General features: G+C 41.0%; 1 pseudogene; it reads right to left on the reverse strand.

Moving 5' to 3' along the window:
- The window catches only part of LOC135543101 (cholecystokinin receptor-like), a 33,465-nt pseudogene extending 13,234 nt beyond the window's left edge, over nt 1-20,231 (reverse strand).
- Between the last annotated feature and the right edge of the window lie 4,710 nt (nt 20,232-24,941).

Raw genomic sequence — 24,941 nt, forward strand, 5'->3', positions numbered from 1 at the left:
GTACATCTGAACATCACACCTGCGGGACAGGTACAGGATGGCAACAACTGCCCGAATTACACCAGTAACACACAATCGCTCCATCAGTGCTGAAACTGTTCGCAATAAGCTGAGCGAGGCTGGACTGAAAGCTTGTAGGCTTGCTGTAAGGCAGGTCCTCAGCAGACATCATCGGCAACAACGTCGACTATAGGCACAAACCCACCCTCGCTGGCAAAAAGTGCTTTTCACTGACGAGTCGCGGTTCTGTCTCACCAGGGGTGATAGTCGGATTCGCGTTTATCATTGAAGAAATTAGCGTTAATACCGAGGCCTGTACTCTGGACTCTGGCCTGTACAAATCCACCAGCCATATTGCTAGTTCTGTGCATGATTTCCTGCAAGACAGGAATGTCAGTGTTCTGTCAGCCCGGATCTCAATCCCAATGAGCACATCTGGGAACTGTTGGATCGGAGGGTGAGGGCTAGGGCCACTCCCCTCAGAAATGTCTGGCAACTTGCAGGTGCCTTGGTGGAAGAGTGGGGTAACATCTCACAGCAAGAAGAGGCAAATCTGGTGCAGTCCATGAGGAGGAGATGCACTGCAGTACTTAATGCAGCTGGTGGCCACACCAGATACTGACTGTTACTTTTGATTTTGACTGATTTTGACATTATTCCATTTCTGTTAGTCACATGTCTGTGGAACTTGTGGAACAGTTTGTCTCGGTTGTTGAATCTTGTTATGTTACACATGTTAAGTTTGCTGAAAATAAATACAGTTGACAGTGAGAGGACACTTATTTTATTGCTGAGTTTGATGAAATTACATTTGTGCACAACATTTTAGAGAAATACACTTTTGTGCATATGGAACATTTCAGGAATCTTTTATTTCAGCTCATTAAACATGGAACCAACACTTTATATGTTGCGTTTATATTTTTGTTCAATGTAGATAGTAATAATAACGCAACAGATACAGATTACACAAAATCAGGGTAAAGAGATCGAAATGGATTCTCTTACGTACATCATGTCTGGAACCAACAGTCTTCAACTCTCCACAACAACGGATTTCAGCAGTCCAAGTAGAATTCTTGCAAGATCCCCTCACGGGGTGGCCTTGAATTGGTTTGTAGTTCATAAATTTATAGCTACCGAGTGGCTGGTCACCATTCTAAACAAGAGAGGCCCTTGTGTATTCTCATTGTTTTTGATGACTAGCGTGGATGTGTTAATTTGATGCTCCTCTAAACTAGGTAGCATATCAATCACAAGCGATTTAATGTTATATTTTCATCATCATTCCGAACATTGGCTAAGCTGGAGACAGACAGACAGTCCAGACAGGCTACAATATGGCAGAAACTATAAGATTAGCCTACATCATCAGTGATTGTTTTTGCTCCAATGCGATGTTAAGGGACTGTGTCCTGCTGTTCAACTGCAATATCCATTACAACAGACAGAGGTTGTATAGCCTTCGATATATATTTTTGTGAAAGTTCATTCAAATCGCTGCATGTTTTTGTTCATTTAAAATGTTCAGGAATATGAGGCAGACGTACTGTAGGCTACAGAAAATGGGGAATCGAGAGAGGCGTAGTGTGAGCAGCAGCTATGTAGTGTATGTAAAATAACAGACATGCACAGAATGTCATATGTAGCCTTAGCTTTGATTAAAAGGTTTCCGGAGGGGCGGCAGGTGACAGAAAACTGCATTCAGTTTTCCACTCACAATTCAGACCACTACCAGACAGTCCGAGCTAAATTCTTTCTTGACAAATTGCTCCTTGCTAAGAAGCTATTTTTGTTCATTTTAATTGGAAACAATTACATTAAGATACTTCTTCATTCTTACCCAGAAATTATTTGATATTGAGATAAAAATGGCTCCTTGGACCCTTAACCTTTTCAAGCGTATGGTCACATATTTGTGATATTTTTAGATTGGTCCCTGCAGCGTACCATCGCAAATATGTGATTGGAATAGAAGTAACTGAATGTCTACATATAACAAACACATCTAAATGGTGTTGTTGTCTGAAAAGCATCTAAACAATGTTACTTACTGATGGAAAATAAAGGTTTTTACAACTTTATTCCTCAATTTGACCTTTTATTGTAAGTGCAAACTTTAGCATCCATGCATTACATTTACATTTACATTTAAGTCATTTAGCAGACGCTCTTATCCAGAGCGACTTACAAATTGGTGAATTCACCTTCTGACATCCAGTGGAACAGCCACTTTACAATAGTGCATCTAAATCATTAAGGGGGGTGAGAAGGATTACTTATCCTATCCTAGGTATTCCAGAAGAGGTGGGGTTTCAGGTGTCTCCGGAAGGTGGTGATTGACTCCGCTGTCCTGGCGTCGTGAGGGAGTTTGTTCCACCATTGGGGGCCAAAACCAGCGAACAGTTTTGACTGGGCTGAGCGGGAACTGTACTTCCTCAGTGGTAGGGATAGCAGGCCAGAGGTGGATGAACCAGTGCCCTTGAAGGGCCTGATCAGAGCCTGGAACTGGTCACACCGTAGGCAAGCACCATGGTCTTGTAGCGGATGCATTCAACTGGAAGCCAGTGGAGAGAGCGGAGGAGCGGGGTGACGTGAGAGAACTTGGGAAATCTGAACACCAGACGGGCTGCGGCGTTCTGGATGAGTTGTAGGGGTTTAATGGCATAGGCAGGGAGCCCAGCCAACAGCAGTTGCAGTAATCCAGACGGGAGATGACAAGTGCCTGGATTAGGACCTGCGCCTCTTCCTGTGTGAGGCAGGGTAACATAATGCGGATGTTGTAGAGCATGAACCTACAGGAACGGGCCACCGCCATGATGTTGGTTGCATCACACGGAACACATCCACAGCCAAACTCATTCCATAAGCCAGTTTAAAAAACAAGTTGCGCTGACAAAAAACGAAACAAGTCGTTTATAGTTTCTAACCAATCATAAAGAAATGAACGTTTTCACCTCACAGATTATCACCTCAAATACAAACCTACTGCCTAGCCTAGCTGTAGTGCGAAAGCTAAATGGGGTTGCCAGATTCGGGTAAAACCATTTCAGGGCGGTTTGTAGTTAGTAATACTTTAAGTTAATACAAATGTAACCATGTTTTGGAAGGAGATCGATAACTGGTCCACCCACATAACATTCAGCCCATAGATGACGCCAAAATATAAATCTAGATAATCCTGTCTCGCTCCATAGATAACTCATTATATCTACAACCTTGCCTCACTCATGCCAAAGTCACCGCACTCAGACAGGCTAACACCAAAGCCTCTTTCAGATAGTAACATAATATAGATTATAATAATAAGAGATTTATCAATAATAATATAGATACTCACTGCTACTACCATATGCAGAAGGGATAAGGGATTGAATGGTTATGTAAAGCCTAATATTAAGCGGACAATGTGGTCTTGATGCAGTGAGGGGTGCAGAGAATAATGGCAAAATGCAACATAGAATTATGGTATCGCGTGCAAGAAGAACTCACATTGTAAGGGCCGTTATTCATATTTAGAACTTACACATCAAGAGGTTAACAACACACTTCATCAATATATACAGGAAATCTATATAATGTACATCATCTACCTTTAGCCAGTCATTGGGGACTGATGGTACGACTCTTTATGTGCAGGCATTAATGGGCAATTTTGCCAGTTTTTATTTCTTTCATCACATTCACAGTGGGTAAGAAGTTTACATACACTCAATTAGTATCTGGCAACATTGCCTTTAAATTATTTAACTTGGGTCAAACCTTTTGGGTAGCCTTCCACAAGCTTCTCACAATAGGTTGGGGACAACTTTGGCCCATTCCTCCTGACAGAGCTGGTGTAACTGAGTCAGGTTTGTAGGCCTCCTTGCTCGCGCACACTTTTTCAGTTCTGCTCACACATTTTCTATGGGAATGAGGTCAGGGCTTTGTGATGGCCACTCCAATACCTTGACGTTGTTGTCCTTAAGCCATTTTGCCACAAGTTTGGAAGAATGCTTGTCCATTTGCCCATTTGGAAGACCCATTTGCGACCAAGCTTTAACTTCCTGACTGATATCTTGAGATGTTCCTTTAATACAGCCACTTCATTTTACTCCCTCATGATTGACATATATGAGCACCAGTCCCTCATGCAGTAAATCACCCCCCCAACATGATGCTGCCACCCACGTGCTTCATGGATGGGATGGTGTTCTTCGGCTTGCAAGCCTCCCCTTTCTCCTCAAACATAACAATGGTCATCATGGCCAAACAATTCTATTTTGTTTCATCAGACCAGAGGTAATTTCTCCAAAAAGTATGATCTTTGTCCCCATGTGCAGTTTCAATCAGTAGTCTGGCCTTTTTAATGGAGGTTTTGGAGCAGTGGCCTCTTCCTTGCTGAGAGGCCTTTCAGTTTATGCTGATATAAGACTCGTTTTACCTTGGATATAGATACTTTTGTACCGTTTCCTCCAGCATCTTCACAAGGTCCTTTGCTGTTGTTCTGGGATTGATTTGCACTCTTTGCACCAAAGTACGTTCATCTCTAGGAGACAGAACGAGTCTCCTTCCTGAGTGGTGTGACGGCTGCGTGGTCCCATGGTGTTTATACTTGCGTACATTTGTTTGTACAGATGAACGTGGTACGTTCAGGCATTTGGAAATGGCTCACAAGGATGAACCAGACTTGTGGAGGTCTACAATTTTTTTCTGAGGTCTTGGCAAATTTCTTATGATTTTCCCATGATGTCAAGCAAAGAGGCACTGCGTTTGAAGGTAGGCCTTGAAATACATCCACAGGTACACTTCCAATTTACTCAAATGACATAAATTAGCTTCTAAATTCATGACGTCATTTTCTGGATTTTTCCAAGCTGTTTTAAGGCACAGTCAACTTAGTGTATGTAAACTTCTGACCCACTGGAATTGTGATACAGTGATTTATAAGTGTAAAAATCTGCCTGTAAACAATTGTTGGGAAAATTACTTGTGTCATGCACATGTCCTAACCAACTTGCCAAAACAATAGTTTATTAACAAGAAATTTGTGGAGTGTTGAAAAACAAGTTAAAAAAATTTGAATTTTATTGTACCGTTATTTATCTAGGCAAGTCAGTTATGAACAAATTCTTATTTTCAATGATGGCCTAGGAACAGTGGGTTAACTGCATGTTCAGGGGTAAAACGACAGATTTGTGCCCTGTCCGCTCGAGGATTTGAACTTGAACTTGATTGTTTGAAGAAATGGCAGTCTCTCTCAGAATGAATTTCTACGACAACACACATTCATGCTACACAAACATCACAACTGCTGCTACCAGACTCTTATTATGATTGCTAAATGATTCACAATTAAATACTTGCCCCCCAATCCCCCCTTCCCCAAAACACATGTTGGACTGTAAAATGTGTCATCCTGTACTATACATTTAAAAAATATATTTTACGGAGCCATTTACTTCATGTTCATATTATTATGTATTTTTTATTTCTTATTGTTGTTGCATTGTCAGGAAGGAATCTGCAAATAAGCATTTTCTTGGTGTATACCAGTGTATACCATGTTTATCCCTTACATGACAAATAAAATGTGAAATTTGAAACTTCCTCTCTCTCTCTTTCTCTCGTTCTCTCTCTCACGTTCTCTCTCTCGTGTTCTCTCTCTCATTCTCTGTCTGCCCCTCTCCCCCCTCTCTCTCACTCTCACTCTCTTCTCTTTTTTCTCTCTCTGACTCAGGGAGGCATTGTGGTCAATTGGGCTCAGCCTGATGAAAGGCCAGCTCATCAGTAAGTCACACTCCTGCGGACATATGACAGTCCAACTGGCTCTGGCATGATGGATTGTGTCCGCCCTGACCTCAGCATAAATGAGCTACAGTTAATTCCCCTTTGGCTGTTGTTAGGACTCCAAAACAGGATGTCACTAGGAAAAGACTTCTCAAACCACTGTTTAAAGATGATTGACTCCAGAACCTAATTATGCTCTAATATCTAGTAAGAATACTGAAAATATGTAATGCATTGCTTTCAGATCTATGTGACAGTTCCAGGCCAGTAATATCCAGCCTGTCTACAAAGCTGTTATTGCACCAAATCTCATAAGGTCTGGATACGTGTTGCCCATGTCAGCAACTACACCAATATAATATTGCAATCTGATGCTCGACTGCAATGTAGATTACATGCTATTCAATCATTGGTGAATTTGTGCAGTGCAACTGCTTTGCAGACCGTCTGGAACACAGCCACAATCTTACCCATGAAGTAGGTGACCGTTTTACACATGGCGGCTCCAAAGATGAAGTCCTCCAGCATGTTGGGGATGAGTGTGAAGGGCATGCAGAAGATAGCCATCATCAGGTCACTGACCGCCAGCGAAAGCAGGAAGGAGTTGGTGACCGTGCGCATGCGCTTGTTGACCGTCAGGACCACAATGATCAGAAGGTTGCCAAAGACGCTGAGCAGGAAGATGAGAGAGTAAAGCAGGATCCGCACCGAGTCCATCTCTGAGAGAGAGAGAGAGAGAGAGAGAGAGCAGACAATGATCACATAATTAAAACATATCAGTATTATATAATTTTATACGGAGCATAATCACAACACACCATAGTTGGAAAATATTCTACATTCTATACATCTAGACAATCTGCTGGTCTGCAACTGAGCATCTATGACTGCAAGGACAGAGAGCTCCAAGGATGCCAGTGAAGTCGATGCTAGTCATTACACTGTCACGGACCCTGTGCTTGAAGCTGACAGCATGTGACTGTGCAATCAACCTTTATACAGTGCATTCAGAAAGTATTCAGCCCCTTTCACTTTTTCCATATTTTGTTCCGTTATTTAAAAAATTCTCATCAATCTACACACAATAACCCATAATGACAAAGTGAAAATCTTTTTTTTTTAAAGCTTAGGTGCATCTTGTTTCCATTGATAATCCTTGGGATGTTTCTATAACTTGATTGGATTACACCTGTGGTAAATTCAATTGTTTGGACATGATTTGAAAAAGCAAAACCTTGTCTATATATGGTCCCACAGTTGACAGTGGATGTCAGACGAATAACCAAGCCAAGAGGTCGAAGGAATTGTTCGTAGAGCTCTGAGACAGGATTGCGTCGAGGCACAGCTCTGGGGAAAAGTACCAAAACATTTCTGCAGCATTGAAGGTCCCCAAGAAAACAGTGGCCTCCATTATTCTTAAGTGGAAGAAGTTTGAAACCACCAAGACTCTTCCTAGAGCTGGCCGCCCGGGCCAAACTGAGCAATCGGGAGATAAGGTCCTTGTTAAATTATTTTTTAAATTATTTATTTATTTATTTAAGGGTTGGAGAAGGGACAAGAACCCGATGGTCACTCTCACAGAGCTCCAAAATTCCTCTATGGCGATGGGAGAACTTTCCAGAAGGACAACCATCTCTGCAGCACTCCACCAATCAGGCCTTTATGTGTGGGGCAGCAGGCCCTGCATCTTAGTGCAAGAGACGTCACTACAGTCCCTGGGTCGAATCCAGGCTGCATCACATCTGGCCGTGATTGGGAGCGCTGGACGCAGAATTGGCCGTGCGTCGTCCGTGTTTGGCTGTGGTAGCTTGTCATTGTAAATCGAATTTGTTCTTAACTGACTTGCCTAGTATATATAAAGGTTAAATTTTAAAAAAGATATACATATATAGGGTCGAGTGGCCAGATGGAAGCCACTTCCGGAGAAGCATGGGGGTGGCAGAATCATGCTGTGGGGATGTTTTTCAGTGTCAGGGACTGGGAGACTAGTCAGGATCGAGGGAAAGATGAACGCAGCAAAGTACAGAGAGATCCTTGATAAAAAGCAGTATCCAGAGTGCTCAGGACCTCAGAGTGGGGCAAAGGTTCACCTTCCAACAGGATAATGTCCCTAAGCACACAGACAAGACAACACAGGAGTGGCTTTGGGACAAGTCTATGAATGTCCTTGAATGGCACAGCCAGAGCCGGGTCTTGAACCCGATCTAACATCTCTGGACAGACCTGAAAATAGCTGTGCAGCGACGCTCCCCATCCAACCTGACAATGCTTGAGAGGAACTATAGAGAAGAATAGGAAAAACTCCACACATACAGGCGTGCCAAGCTTGTAGCGCCATACCTAAGAAGACTTGAGGCTGTAATCGCTGCCAAAGGTGCTTATTTCTCTTTTTTGTTATGCGATTTTGTGTGTAGATTGTTGAGAACCGGGGGGGACAATTGAATCCATTTCAAAATAAGGCTGTAACGTAACAAAATGTGGATAATTTGAAGGGGTGTAAATACTTTCCGCATGCACTTTATACCTGTTCTTGATTATTGTAATACAATTTAGTAAAGTGCAGCTGCCTCTACTCCTAAACCTTTGGATGCTGTTTTTCAGGGCACAATTCATTTTATCAAAGGAGACAGTTTGTTACTCATCAATTTATTCTTTACAAAAAGTTTGGCTGGACTGCTTTGAAATCATAGATCACATTATTATGCACTGTTTGTTTACAAAGCCACAAACTTCCGACTTACATAACATTACCGTTAAGATTTAAAATTAAAATGCATTGGTTAAATCTGGAGACTCCATTGGTGGCTAGAGAGCTAGGTAAATCAGACGTTAGTTTCCTTGCACCTTAGGTGTGGGATGAATAAATAAATAAACAAGTAACCTATCAGACTGGTCTGCGGTAATGTCTATGGCTGTGATGGGGGGAGCCACAGGGTTAATAGAACCGGTGTGTGTGGAAATGAAGAATTGTTGCACCATTACAGAATTGCTGCGTTAGTGCTGCCACAGTTAATCAGTCTCTACCTGCTCTTATGCTCCCGAGCTGCTCCCCATTGCTCTGGTGCCACGCCAGTAAAGCTTTCAGCATGGGCACTACACTCTCTCACCAATCAATAGACTTCTGTGCTAAAATCAAAGCTCCTCGACCATAATGCTCACAACAAATCTAAATGCCCCACTCGTGCTTGGAAATACCAATACTGCCCCGCTTTGCAATTCTGTTCATAAGAAATTCTTGGGGAAAAGTAGCAGGTAGCCTACACTAGTAGTGGTTACAGGTTCTGTCCATATATATTCAATTGTCATCAAGGCAAAGGATGGCTACTTTGAAGAATCTAAAATAAAAAAAATATTTTTATTTTTGTAAAAAAATGTTGGTTACTACATGATTCCATATGCATTATTTCATAGTTTTGATGTCTTCACTATTATTCTGTAATGTAGAAAATAGTAAGAATGAAAATAAAACTTTGATTGAATAGGTTTGTCAACTTTTGACTGGTACTGCATATACTTTATATAAATATATACTGATCTACAGCCAGCCAGCCTGACAGCCCGCCAACAACAACATTTTACAATTAAGTTAATTGATGAAGTATTAAAAAATGTGCTGTAGCTTAACACACCGAAGAAAAAAACAACTATCTTTATAGTCTACCTTTTAACAAGATAAGTTAGAATAACCAGCAGTATTCAAGTGAATTGGTGTTCGAGCGATGCAAACCCTAGAGGGGCCAAGACTAACCCAAACATTTTTTGCTGTCTTATTGCTGGCACTTTTAAAATGTCTGCTTGTTGTGCACCATGCCAAAAATGCATAAAATTACCCATGAGGCTTGCTAAACACACGAAGAAAACCTGGCTACTCTATAATGAACTGAGCTGAATCTCGATACATTTAAAAGGTCAAATAATGCAAAGTAATCTACACTTGTTCTGTTTAACGCAGTAGATAAGAGCGTGGAGCTAGCAATGACATAAGCACGTGTTCGATTCCTGATGGGGACACATGTACTGAAATGCATTGCTGTACACTGCAGTAGGTTGAATAAAAGCATCTGCTAAATGGTAGATATTATTATATGATGTACACTAGGCTGTACTGTATATCCAAACAATAGAAACAAAACCTTATCGATAACAGTGCATTCGGAAAGTATTCAGAGCCCGATCTAAATTCTCTGGACAGACCTGAAAATAGCTGTGCAGCGACGCTCCCCATTCAACCAACAGAGCTTGACAGAGAAGAATGGGAGAAACTCCCCACATACAGGTGTGCCAAGCTTGTAGCGTCAAAGCCAAGAAGACAAGAGGCTGCCATCTATACCAAAGCTGCTTTATTTGAATACTTTTTTTTCTATAAACCTGCATTTGCTTTGTAATTATGTGTCTTTTTTTTCCCATCCATTTTAGAATGAGGCTGAAACGTAATAAAATGTGGAAAAAGTCAGGTGGTCTGTATACTTTCAGAATGCATTGTATATTTGTAAAGTAAACAGATCATGGTTATTTAATGTACGGAACAAATCCTGACTTCCAGTGCAGTAAAAATATACATTTTCTGTGTTTTATTTATATTTCCACACTATGAGGTTGGAATAATACTGTGAAATTGAGAAAATTATCATAATGCACTTTTAGTGTAAAAGCTTTTTGAAAAGAAAATGTCTGCTTGTTTTCCTGTTTTTTTTTGGACTGCGTGGTGACATCAGCAAGTGGTATAAGATAATTTACCAATAACAAAGAGAGGTTTGTAAAAGTTAGTTTTCATGTTATACTTCCCTCCTATTAGGCTCTTCCAATTAGGCCCCTCTCTCAGACCACTCCCAGACAGTCCAGGACGTTGCATTTTTGCTGAGAAACTATTCTTTTTTGGGCCATTTTAATTTAACACAATCAAAGTAAGGTACTTACAGTTGATGTCGGAAATGTACATACACATAGGTTTGAATCATTAAAACATGTTTTTCAACCACTCCACACATTTCTTGTTTAAACTTCTTCAGGAGTTGGTTCCTGTACAGGAACCAAATGAGCGGAAATTCCAGAGCGCCAACTAATTGTACTCGTTAAAACTCAAACTTTCATTAAAATTCACATGCAGGGTACTCAATTCAAGCCACACTCGTTATGAATATAGCCAACATGTCAGATTTGTAAAATGCTTTTTGGCGAAAGCATGACAAGCTATTATCTGCCCCCAGATACACACAAAGGGGACGTAAACAAAGAAAATAGCGTAGCCGGCGCTACCCAAAACGCAGAAATAAAATATAAAACATTCATTACCTTTGACGAGATTCTTTGTTGGCACTCCTATATGTCCCATAAACATCACAATTGGGTCTTTTTTTCGATTAAATTGGTCCATATATACCCAAAATGTCCATTTATGAACACCGTGAAATCCATGGAAATGCACGTTTCCCAACGCAACGTAATTTTTTAAAATTCATAAAGTTGCCTATAAACTTTGAGAAAACACTTCAACCTACTTCTGTAATCCAAGTTTAGGTATTAGCCTGTCCACGACCATTCTCTTGCCTACCCCTTTGGATTAGTAAACACTGTAAGACTCCAACCATCTGCATCCTGAGTCTGCATTTGGGTCTCGCCTTGTACCTTGATAGTATGAACATACAGTATCTACCTCAGTTACCTAGTACCCTTGCACATTGACTCAGTACTGGTACCTTGTGTATATAGCCAAGTTATTGTTACTCAGTTTGCATTTATTCCTTGTGTTATTATTTTTCTATTTCTCTTTTTTTGCTCTCCGCATGGTTGGGAAGGGACCCTAAGTAAACCTTTAAATGTTAGTCTACACCTCTTGTTTACGAAGCATGTGAAAAATGAAATCTATTTTTTATTTGAGATCGGATTTAATTTGAAACCGGGAGCTGTTGTATGAAGGAGATGTGCTGAGAGGAGGATTTCGTCAGTTATCAGATAAGTGGTTATCTGTCCACCAAATTCCACAATCACATTAAATCTATCAGGCGAAAACCATGATCATCTATGCTCACTGGATACCTGAAACTCACTTGGTCCCAGCATTTCTAAGCCACCTCCAGTAGAGAGCAAGCAGCATCTGTATCACTTGCTTGATACATAAAGCCCCTGATACAAGGTCTTCTAGGCATTATTATGGTGCAGTACAACGCTACTCTCTCTCCTCTCTCCCCCTCTCTCTCACCCCCCCCCCATATATGGTGCCCGAGGGGGAATAAATGTTGACAGAATCATATCAGCTTCATGACACATTATTTTCTAAACCATGCAGATGGACAGTGTCAGCTCCGAAAATGACTCCCTTTCAATTAAATCAATGGAAATCCATGTCATCTCCTTATCTGTGCATTAGATCAGTGGCCGGAGTCATATGAAGTGTCTCAGAGGCGCAGCCCTCCCTTATCCATGTTAAGCTCATTCATTGTGATTGAAAATTCAAAACTGAGCCTAACTGACCCAGTTACCTGTTTAGAGTAAAGACATGCATCTGATTCATTGTTCCCAATAGCAATCGAGTGGCTTCTTTCTATCACCAAAATGCTGTAAGATGAACATATCGCTTCTGACAGCCTTTAGATATCAAAAATGACAACTGTAATGATAGTGACACTGACAGCTAAAACCGATGATTGTGATGGAAGCAAGTTTTGTGTGTATATATATATATATATATTTGTTTTATTTATATTAGTTCAACAGTTTTTATTTTAAATTTAGTTTAGTTTCAGTTAGTTTTCAGATGCATTTGACTAGTTTTATAAAAATATCTATATTTCATTTTTAGATTATTTAGTTCTCTCAGCTGTTCTGGTCACATTGTTACGACGTTGTAGCAGCGTGTGAGTCGTACCCATGCACATGTGCAGATACTCTGTGTGACTGTGTGAAAGCAAAGTCTTGTATTGTGCTCATCTCAACGGCCGCGTTCGAGTGGATCACTTTTGTCAAGTTGGGGACCATCATTGGTCACCGCTTTTCATAGTGTGTTGAATCCTGGGGATGAAAACTGTCAGACTTGATTAGTAATAAAAATGGATTGGATTTACAGTATATAGCGCTTTTCTACCAACTGAGGTACTCAAAGAGCTTACACAGTAAGGGGTAAGCTCACCTCATCCACCACCAATGTGCAGCACCCACCTCTGTGATGTACGGCATTCATTTTTGTGCCAGAACGCTCACCACATATCAGCTATCAGGTGGAGAGGTGAGGAGTGATATATGAGTTGTAGGAATGAGGGGGATGATTAGATGGCCTGTCAGGATTTGGCCAGGGTTGTTCCGGGTTTTGGTCACTAGATGCCCCCATTGTGCTTTTTGACCTTATGTTTTTTCCCTTGTTCCCCATTATTATTTGCACCTGTGCCTCGTTTTCCCCTGATTGTATTTAAACCCTTAGTTTCCCTCAGTTCTGTGCTCTGTGTTTGTATGTTAGCACCCAGCCCTAGTGTTCTGTGTATTCTTGTCGATTCCGGTGGATGCTCTTGTGGAATTCTGTTTTTGTTCTTGAGTATCTCTTGAGGCCTTTTTGTGCTATTCCTACCACCTTTTGGATTTGCCATTTTTTGTATTGAAGGACTTCTCCTTTTTTTACTTTATTAAATACACCGTCTTAAGTACTGCTGTGTCTGCCTCATCTTCTGGGTTCTGCTGACTATTTGTGGCTCAGTTGGTTAAGTGACTGTTTCTCACTCCGGAGACCCAGGTTCGTAACCGGGTCCTGACATGGCCGTGATGGAATTGGACAAGGTTGGGAATTTAGCCATGACACTGGGGTTAACACCTGTACTCTTACGATAAGAGCCATGGGATTTTTAATGGCCACAGAGAGTCAGGACACCTGTTTAACATCCCATCCGAAAGATGGCACCTTACGCAGGGCAATGTCCCCTTGCACCTACAGTGCATTGCGAAAGTATTCGGGCCCCTTGAACTTTGCGACCTTTTGCCACATTTCAGGCTTCAAACATAAAAATATAAAACTGTATTTTTTTGTGAAGAATCAACAACAAGTGGGACACAATCATGAAGTGGAACGACATTTATTGGATATTTCAAACTTTTTTAACAAATCAAAAACTGAAAAATTGGGCGTGCAAAATTATTCAGCCCCTTTACTTTCAGTGCAGCAAACTCTCTCCAGAAGTTCAGTGAGGATCTCTGAATGATCCCATGTTGACCTAAATGACTAATGATGATAAATACAATCCACCTGTGTGTAATCAAGTCTCCGTATTAATGCACCTGCACTGTGATAGTCTCAGAGGTCCGTTAAAAGCGCAGAGAGCATCATGAAGAACAAGGAACACACCAGGCAGGTCCGAGATACTGTTGTGAAGAAGTTTAAAGCCGGATTTGGATACAAAAAGATTTCCCAAGCTTTAAACATCCCAAGGAGCACTGTGCAAGCGATAATATTGAAATGGAAGGAGTATCAGACCACTGCAAATCTACCAAGACCTGGCCGTCCTTCTAAACTTTCAGCTCATACAAGGAGAAGACTGATCAGAGATGCAGCCAAGAGGCCCATGATCACTCTGGATGAACTGCAGAGATCTACAGCTGAGGTGGGAGACTCTGTCCATAGGACAACAATCAGTCGTATATTGCACAAATCTGGCCTTTATGGAAGAGTGGCAAGAAGAAAGCCATTTCTTAAAGATATCCATAAAAAGTGTTGTTTAAAGTTTGCCACAAGCCACCTGGGAGACACACCAAACATGTGGAAGAAGGTGCTCTGGTCAGATGAAACCAAAATTGAACTTTTTGGCAACAATTCAATACGTTATGTTTGCTCATCACCCTGAACACACCATCCCCACTGTCAAACATGGTGGTGGCAGCATCATGGTTTGGGCCTGCTTTTCTTCAGCAGGGACAGGGAAGATGGTTAAAATTGATGGGAAGATGGATGGAGCCAAATACAGGACCATTCTGGAGGAAAACCTGATGGAGTCTGCAAAAGACCTGAGACTGGGACGGAGATTTGTCTTCCAACAAGACAATGATCCAAAACATAAAGCAAAATCTACAATGGAATTGTTCAAAAATAAACATATCCAGGTGTTAAAATTTGCCAAGTCAAAGTCCAGACCTGAATCCAATCGAGAATCTGTGGAAAGAACTGAAAACTGCTGTTCACAAATGCTCTCCATCCAACCTCACTGAGCTCGAGCTGTTTTGCAAGGAGGAATGGGAAAAAAATTCAGTCTCTCGATGTGCAAAACTGATAGAGACATACCCCAAGCGACTTACAGCTGTAATCGCAGCAAAAGGTGGCACTAGAAAGTAATAACTTAAGGGGGCTGAATAATTTTGCACGCCCAATTTTTCAGTTTTTGATTTGTTAAAAAAGTTTGAAATATCCAATAAATGTCGTTCCACTTCATGAACAAGTCCCACTTGTTGTTGATTCTTCACAAAAAAATACAGTTTTATATCTTTATGTTTGAAGCCTGAAATGTGGCAAAAGGTCGCAAAGTTCAAGCGGGCCAAATACTTTCGCAAGGCACTGTACATGTCAACTGCATGAACTTTACAAGAATCCTGTAATCAAAGTTACGTTTTGACTGCAGTGGACTTTGAGCTTCTGCAGTTGCCCTTTACCAACTTCATACTGCATGCCTTTGCATGCATTGTGGGAGTATCTATTGTCAACAAATCATTAGGGTGTTTTGTTTGACTAACGCGAACGTGACCAAAGACATAACTCAAACAGGAACCAATTTGCCAAGGTGTTTATGTACAACCATGGATATACAAATATATGTGATATTTGAGGCTCTCACTAAGTGATTGTATAATATTATATTATGATTTTAGTTTGTGAGTGTGTGATATGAGGAAGAGATACATGTTAATTTCGACATTGTAAAGAAAACATTTTATAAACAATGGCAACACGGCCATGTTAATCTGAGCCCTGCTGTTGGAAAACCACATTAGTGTCCGACTTTCGGCTGTCACAGATGCACCTCCTCCGACTTCAATCCTCAACTTTCATCTACAGTCAGTTGCTTTAGCATTACCCCTCAAACACTCCCAATAACTGCGGTGCTGCTTGTGGCAATGTCATTGCGCCGAGTCTACCTTAATTACCCTTTTACGGATGCTGTACAGGAACCAAATCAGCGGAAATTCCAGAGCGCCAACTAATTGTACTCGATACAACTCAAACTTTCATTAAAACTCACATGCAAGGTACTCAATTAAAGCCACGCTCGTTGTGAATATAGCCAACATGTCAGATTTGTAAAATGCTTTTCGGCAAAAGCATGAGAAGCTATTATCTGATAGCATGCAGCCCCCTGAAACACACAAAGGGGACGAAAACAAAGAAATTAGAAATCACAACACTGGCGACATCGTGTGAAAGCTGTAGGAATTGCAAGCACAGTTCCATCATTTATGGCAAGCCATAGACAATACAGAGACTGGCGGATGGATTTTTTCTTCGTCGATTTTGTGATCAGGTTTCTTGCGATTTTGACCACGGAACTCGTTCTGCTATAGTCACAGACACCATTGAACCAGTTCTAGAAACTTCAGAGTGTTTTCTATGCACACATACTAATCATATGCATATACTATATTCCTGGCATGAGTAGCAGGACGTTGAAATGTTGCGCGATTTTTAACAGAATGTTGAAAAAAGTAGCCCGATCTCCAAGAGGTTTTAAAATCAGGGTTAATCAAATTAGGGGTCGCAACACCATGTGGAGTCGCCTGATTTGAAAATTGGTTCCCAAGTGAAAATGTGTGCTTGGTTCATAGAACCAGGGTTACATCAGTAACCTCTGGTTGCCACCGTAACCTCTGGTTGCAGTTGTAATAGCTTAATAAACTGTATGCTTTCCCAAGTAGTTGTGGGAATACCACACACAATATCATCACGTGACTCAAAGTTTACTTCGATATGATGGTTATTATATCAATATTTACACATAAAGGAGTTTCCACAGCCAAATAGTGCATTGTTAATTTTACAGACACAAAAAATCCCACCATTTCAAATTAACAAATTATCTGTCTGCATTTATAAAATTGTACTGAAACTTCATATTTCTATCACAGCTGTCATGATTTTAGTTTATACTTGCATTAAAACTGTGGATGGAAATGTGGTTAGTAATGTTCTTTTCTACACAGGATCATACATCATGATCTTTTGAACTTCCCAATACCTTTCTGATGCATTTCAGTCACTTCAAACCATACTGTCTTCAGATTGAAATACTGTCAAAAATACTGTCAGACTGATATTATACATGACGGTGTCGCATTTTTTTAAATAAACTGAACATAACTCATGATGGTCTTTATTTTATTTTTGTTAGTTTTGGAGTCAAAAATAATAGTTTCATTATAGTTTTAGTTTTTTAAACAGGTTTGTTAAAAGTACACTCTTAGAAGTAAAGTTGCCTGGAAGAATATTATGTGTTGCCACACTGGCAGAACCTTTCCAGTTGAAAAAAGTTTCTTGAGGAACCCCTCTGAGAAGGGTATTTCAGGAAACCCTGTGTAAAGGTTCAAACCGGAACCTTTTGTGATGGAGGAGTTCAATGTTGAACCGTTTTAATATAGAGGATGTGGCTTTAAGATAGTTATTTTCGGTTCCCTGTTAGCGTAAATGTAATTTCTGTTCAAATGTGTACACTGCAACAACAAAATATTCCTTGAATATTTATGCAATTATTAAAATATAATATTAACATTGCTGATTACATCCAGTAATAAAGTGGTAACTAAACCAACTTTGGGATTTTCATAGGCTCCTGAGGAACTCAGAAACCTCTTAGCTTCATTGACGCTACAAAACTGTCAGTATTCAACCTTGATGACAGTATAACAGAAAAGATGTACAGGAATGATGTTTACTCTAACGGGTGGCACAAAAAATATATATATTAAAGCAACGCCCCTCATAAGCCAAGCCTCCACTCCATGGTTCTTCCAGGGACCTGTTGCTACATTGAACCATTAGGTTCCTCCAAGAAACCCTCAACCAACTGAGGGTGCAAATGTGAAACATTGAATAGCAATTGTTCCTTGAGGAACTCCAGGGGTTCCTTGATAATATCAAGGGTTCCTCAAGTCACTTCTTACTCGAAGAGAGTAGATTCAGCTAAATTACTTTGTGATGAGCAGCACTGCTGATATTGAGATGAGCGAGATGCAAGACTTCGCTCTCACACAGCCACACACAGTATCTCCACATGTGCATGGGTTCACTTCACACCATCACAGGGTGATAGCCACAGGGCCTAAACATCAGAGAAGTTTAGCCTACCAGTTACATGTTTTTATTTCAGTTTACTGAATTCCACACAAGGTCATGGGGGGGGAACAGAGGAATATATATATATATATATATACAATGTGATTAGGGAATTAAACCATGTGTGCGGGGAACAAGACAAAATAAATTAAAAAATGAAAAATGGAGCGGCGATGGCTTGAAGGCCGGTGACGTCGACCGCCGAATGCCGTCCGAACAAGGAGAGGAGCCGACTTTGGTGGAACTCGTGACACTGTCTCAGAGACAGCCAAGTCAGCTGAAATCCTTTTAGCCATGGAGTCTGCAGATGAAGTCTACATTAGGTTTGTCAGGGCTGTATGTGTGTGCGCACGCACTTGTTTCCGTACATGTGTGAATAAATGTGTATTTAATTGAATAATATAATTTGAATGTGTTGAGATTGATGTGGTTGGGGTATCAATAGAAAACAGTTTGAGATTCTTCAACGTAGCCACCCTTTGCATTAATGAAAGCTTTTGGTGTTCTCTCTACCAAATTCATGAGGTAGTCACCTGGAATGCATTTCAATCAAACAAGTGTGCCTTGTTAAAAGTTAATTTGTGGAATTTCTTTCTTTCTTAAAATGCGTTTGAGCCAATCAGTTGTGTTGTGACAAGGTAGGGGTGGTATACAGAAGATGGACCTATTTGGTAAAATACCAAGTACATATTATGGTAAAAATAGAGAGAAGAGAAATGACAGTCCATCATTACTTTAAAATCAATGTCAGTCAATGTAGAACATTTCTTCAAGTGAAGCTGCAAAAACCAGCAAGCACGATGATGCAACTGGCTCTCATGAGGACAGCCACAGGGAAGGAAGACCCAGAGTTACCTCAGCTGCAGAGCACAGAAATCAGAAATTGCAGCCCAAACAAATGTTTCACAGAGTTCAAGTAAGACACATCTCAACATCAACTGTTCAGAGGAGACTGTGTGAATCAGGCCTTCATGGTCGAATTGCTGCAAAGAAACAACTACTAAAGGAGTAGGTGAATGGATGATCTCCACATGTTTGGTTCCCACCCTGAAGCAAGGTGGAGGAGGTGTGATGGTGCTTTGCTGGTGACACTGTCTACAATTTTTTTTTAGAATTCAAGGCACAGTTAACCAGCATGGATGGAAAAGCATTCCAGAAGGATCTGGTTGAGAGAATGCCAAAGAGTGTGCAAAGCTGTCATCAAGGCAAAGGATGGCCACTTTGAATAATCTTACATATAAAATATATTTTTACTTGTTTAACCCTTTTTTGGTTATTACATATGTGTTATTTCATAGTTTTGATGTATTCACTATCATTCTACAATGTAGAAAGTAGTAAACATTTTGGAAATCCCTTGAATGAGTAGGCGTGTCCAAGCTTTTGACTGGTACTGTATATAAACAGTTTTTTGTGCTAGTTACCCCACTTGCGTAAGTGAATAACTAGATTTGTGTGGTGCTGACTGTTAAAACACTTCAGGAGGGTGTCACCTGTGCTAGCAAGGCAGAGCACCTGAGTTTGTGCAAGGCATGCCCCAAATCGGGAGGAAGTGGTAATCTCTAGGGAAGCAACATGATGTAGTTTACATATGCAATGTCATTTTGTTTTCCAAAATTTGATTTATTTAATTAAAATAAGATACCTAGACTTTAGCTTTTAAGAGTCAATTAACACACTAATCTTCAGGGGGCATTTTGCAATATATCTAAATCTTACCAAACATAACTTTTTTTCCGTCAGAAAATATAAATTTCCCTTAAGGTGAATATACATTTCCTCCAAGTTACCCTATTGTTCAATGTGGTGTGAACAACCTGCATTTCTCACTTAATTAAATCCTATGCTGCTGTGACAAACGATGCCAATCGCAACCCATCATATCATTTAATGTAGGAATTAATCTCATGTCAATTAATTTAATGATAGGAAAAGGTTTCAAAACCTCAAAAGAACTGAGATTGTTATAGAGAATCTTTAGGAATCTTCCAGTATTACCTTTTTGACGCACGGATGGGGCTTTTGTGATGACAGACGCATTGCTACAGGTGGTATTGGTCACTTCCTTGCTCATATTTCCAGATGCATGCACGGATGAGTTGCTCTGCAGGCGTGGCAGACAGTCCAGGAATGTTGACAAAGAAGTGTCATTAGAAGTTTGTAAAGCCATGTTTTTTCTCTGTTCTTCAAACTATTACAATTAATCAAATCAATATATTTTCATCCTTATCAGTTGTATCTCTATGAAATAATTATACAGTTGTGGAGAGAATCACAAAAATGCCCATGGTAGCAAATCTGGTCCAGAGGATTATTTCCAATTTACACTCCCGTCGTTTTGACATTGAATTGTTCTGTCGTATATGTCAATCCACTGACAGTCCGCAGAAAGATGCAGATTCGTGTGTAGAGTCAACGAGAGCACACTGGCATCATTGTTGCGCGGAGACTGGAAAGATTTTCTGGCATATAGAGAGAATGCATCACTTTATAAACACGTTGGGGAGGGGTGTTTGGGATGAGGGGCAATGCGGTTACAGCACAGTAGCATATACTGTAGCTTGACACTGCCTCCCAGTGGAAGATATAACACCTTAGCCTAGTGGTCACCAACCTTTTCTCAACATCACTTTCTGAGTCCTAAAGCAAGCCGAGATCTTCCATTCAGATAAAAAAAAGCATTTCTTAAAAAACCTTAAAAACAGTTAAGTACCAATGAGGTTTGTGCAGTAGGCTATAGGCGCAATATATTTTCATGGCATATTGCCTATGCTTAAATTGCCCTGCCAAATAATATTTCAAAATTGGAGGTATATGATCACACTGATAATAGATAATTTGTTGTATTCACAACTCACAGCTGAGTGAACATAATAATTAGCTTTTTAAATGTTACTGGACTGATGGTCTGCATCTGATTGTCAGTCTGAGGGGAGGGAGGGAGCAGTGGTGAGGCTGCCACTCATCCAACTCACCGTCCCTCTGCTCTCCCTACCTTTGTTGAGAAAAGGGGACACAGTCTTCCAGCTGATGGCAAAACTCAAGCTGCACTGCATTAATTCTGCCTCATGCACCAAATCATATTGTTCCTCCTATAAACAGAGACAGGGAAATATTCCTTGATATTAAAAAAGACACAAGCCACTAATAATAATAATGCAAGCTTATCTAAGCACTTTTCTATACTCATTCACTGCAGCTGCAGTGCTGGTTGTAACGTGAGTGGAAGTAGGTAGAATGCGCATTTTATGGCTTATAAAAGTGTTGAACAAATTGTTGACAGTGCTGAATAACAACTTAAACATTAACTTACTTACATAAACAGCAGCTTTTTGCTGTCTCTCTCTAGTCATGGTTTTAAAAGTTTAGAAATATTACAGTATCGAGGCTTCTTTTTAAGCTGCCGTACGGTAGCAGAGAGAATAGTCTATGACTAGGGTGGCTGGAGTCTTTTACAATTGTGACTCACCACTTGGATTCGGTCTCATGTAGTAAAATGTGAAATTGTGTTTTTTTTACATTGGATAAAAGTAGAGACTCAGAGCTACAAAATGGTATATCATACACTGCATTTGAGGAACAGTATGGAAAGTAATTTTGCTTTGAAACTTGACAACCTGTAACTCACTTTTGAGAAAATCGCATTTGAATGTTTTGGTATCGAGTGAAGAGCTCTTCTTTGTCTACAACTATTCAGCATCGCACACCCTCTTAAGCTTTAGCCCCACCCATCTCATTTCGCTCTTGGAGTGCACACTTGATGCTCTGACCAATGATTTGTTTACCTTTGGATAACAAGAAAACAGCCTAATCAGCTCTGCTGGCAACAATTACGTCTTTTTTCAGATGTTTACTGACACCAACCATATTCAAGGGGTGTTGTACACACGTCACGTAACGTTAGCTAACGAGCCAGCCAGCTAACGTTAGCTAGTTAAACAACAATGAACAATGTGCCAACAATACCTAACATTAGGCTCTAATTAGAAAAGCAAACAGCTCTGGGAAACGAATAGTAATGTTCGCTAGGTAGCCAGCCAGCTAATGTTAGCTAGCTAGCTAACAGTACACTTTAGCTTAAGACATATAGGTAGCTAGCTAAACAATGAACTTAGCTAGGTAAAGAACATTGAAGATCACACACATCACATAACGTTAGATAACGAGCCAGCCAGCTAACGTTCGCTAGTAAAACAACAATGATCAAAGTGCCAACAATGCCTAACATTAGGCTCTAACTCGAAAAGCAAATGGCTCTGGGAAACAAATAATAATGTCAGCTAGGGAGCCAGCCAGCTCACGTTATCTAGCTAGCTAACAGTACACTTGCTTGAAATGAAATCACTTTCTGTCAAAATTAGAAACATGTAATATCTGAAAATGTAGCTAGCTAACACTAGACAATCTTACCCTTGCATGATGGATGAGTCTCCCTGTCATGAACGCCATACCATGGTTGCCATAAATGTAATCCGGAGACAGGATTAGCTATCATACTCTAATTCCACTGATTTCAAAACTTGATCCTCTAGAAAGTGTAGAGCAACACTTATGCAGCTCCAGTACACAATACATTTTTTTCAAAGCCGTGTTCGACATGATTAATAGTATTATTTCTTATTCTTATCTGCATATTTTTAAATTGCATTGTTGGTTAATAGCTCGTAAGTAAGCATTTCATTCTAAGGTCTACACCTGTTGTATTCGCCGCATGTGAATAATACAATTAGATTTGATTTTATTACCAACACATACTGAGGAGCTCATATAGACAGCAGCCTTCAAAAAACGCAATTTGATAAAAAAAATATTTTTTACGTTCAAAACGCTCTCCTGTGATGTCATGACTTGCGACATACAGCTTAGTTTCCTGAATCGGGTCACACTTTTTAGGGCCTTCCTGGCACCGCCTGGAATAGAGGTCCTGGATGGCAGGAAGCTTGGCCCCAGTGATCTACTGGGCAGTGTGCACTACCGTCTGTAGTGCCTTGCGGACGGAGGCTGAGCAGTTGCCATACCAGGCAGTGATGCAACCTGTCAGGATGCTCTCGATGGTGCAGCTCTAGAAACGTTTGAGGATCTGAGGACCCATGCCAAATCTTTTCAGTCTCCTGAGGTGGAATAGGTTTTGTTGTGCCCTCTTCACGACTGTCTTGGTGTGCTTGGACCATGTTAGTTTGTTTTGATGTGGACGCCAAGGAACTTGAAGCTCTCAACCTGCGACTAGCTCTTCAGCTCCGTCGATGAGAATGTGGGCGTGCTTGGTCCTCCTTTTCCTGTAGTCCACAATCACCATTTGTTTTGATCACGTTGAGGGAAAGGTTGTTGTCCTGGCACCACATCGCCAGGTCTATGACCTCCTCCCTATAGGCTGTCTCATCATTGTCGGTGATCAGGCCTACCACTGTTTTGTCATCGGCAAACTTAATGATGGTGTTGGTGTCGTGCCTGGCCGTGCAGTCAGGGAGTACAGGAGGGGACTGAAAACACACCTCTGAGGGGACCCAGCATGGCGGATGTGGTGTTACCTACCCTTACCACCTGGGGGCGGCCCATCAGGAAGTCCTGGATCCAATCGCAGAGGGAAGTGTTTAGTCCCAGAGTCCTTAGCTTTGTGATGATCTTTGAGGAAACTATGGTGTTGAACGCTGAGCTGTAGTCAATGAATAGCATTCTCACATTTTCTCAGGTGTTCCCTTTGTCCATTTTTGAAAGGGCAGTGTGGAGATCAATAGAGATTGCATAATCTGTGGATCTGTTGGGGCGGTATGTAAATTGAAGTGGGTCTAGGGCAGGCCTGGACAACTCCTGTCCTCGGGGGCCTGATTGGTGTCATACTTTTGTCCCAGCCCAATCTAACACACCTGACTCCAATAATCGACTTATCATGATCTTCAGTTAAAAATGCAATTAGTTTAAAATCTGCTATAGATGGGGAAAAAGTGTGACACCAATCACGCCCCCGAGAACTAGAATTTCCCAGGCCTGGTCTAGGGTTTCTGGGATAATGGTGTTGATGTGAGCCATGACCAGCCTTTCAAAGCACTTCATGGCTACAGACGTGAGTGCTATGGGTCGGTAGTCATTTAGGCAGGTTACCTTGGTGTTCTTGGGCACATGTTGGTCTGCCTGAAACATGTTGGTATTACAGACTCAGACAGGGAGAGGTTGAAAATGTCAGTGAAGACACATGCCAGTTGTTCAGTGCGTGTTCGAAGTACACGTCCTGGTAATCCGTCTGGCCCTGCGTCCTTGTGAATGTTAACCTGTTGAAAGATCTTACTCACATCAGCAATGGAGAGCGTGATCACACAGTCATCCAAAACAGCTGATGCTCTCAAGCAAGTTTCAGTGCTATTTGCCTCTATGTCAGGCATAGGTGTATAGGTGGCAGGGAAGTCAGGCGCAGGAGAGTCAAAAGGAGTGTAAAATGGAGTCTTTTAATAAAGTCCACGTAGTATGCTCCATCACACTAAAATGTACACAAACAAACAAACATGGGTACGAGGACCCGACGCGCACCTATACAACAATCAAACTACACTGACAATAAAACAATCTCTGACAAAGACATGAGGGGAAACAGAGGGTTAAATACACAACAGGTAATGAATGGGATTGAAAACAGGTGTGTGGGAAGACAAGACAAAACCAATGGAAAATTAAAAATGGATCAATGATGGCTAGAAGACCGGTGACGTCGAACGCCGAGCACTGCCCTTCTGGGTTAGATTCCCTCTACTTGAAAGCGGCAGCTGTACCCTTTAGCTCAGTGCGGATGTTGCCTGCAATTCATGGCTTCTGGTGACGTACAGTCACTGTGGGGATGACGTCCTCGATACACGTATTGATGAAGCCAGTGACTGATGTGATGTACTCC

The sequence above is a fragment of the Oncorhynchus masou genome, chromosome 7, assembly GCF_036934945.1.
Source record: "Oncorhynchus masou masou isolate Uvic2021 chromosome 7, UVic_Omas_1.1, whole genome shotgun sequence".
NCBI lineage: Eukaryota > Metazoa > Chordata > Actinopteri > Salmoniformes > Salmonidae > Oncorhynchus > Oncorhynchus masou.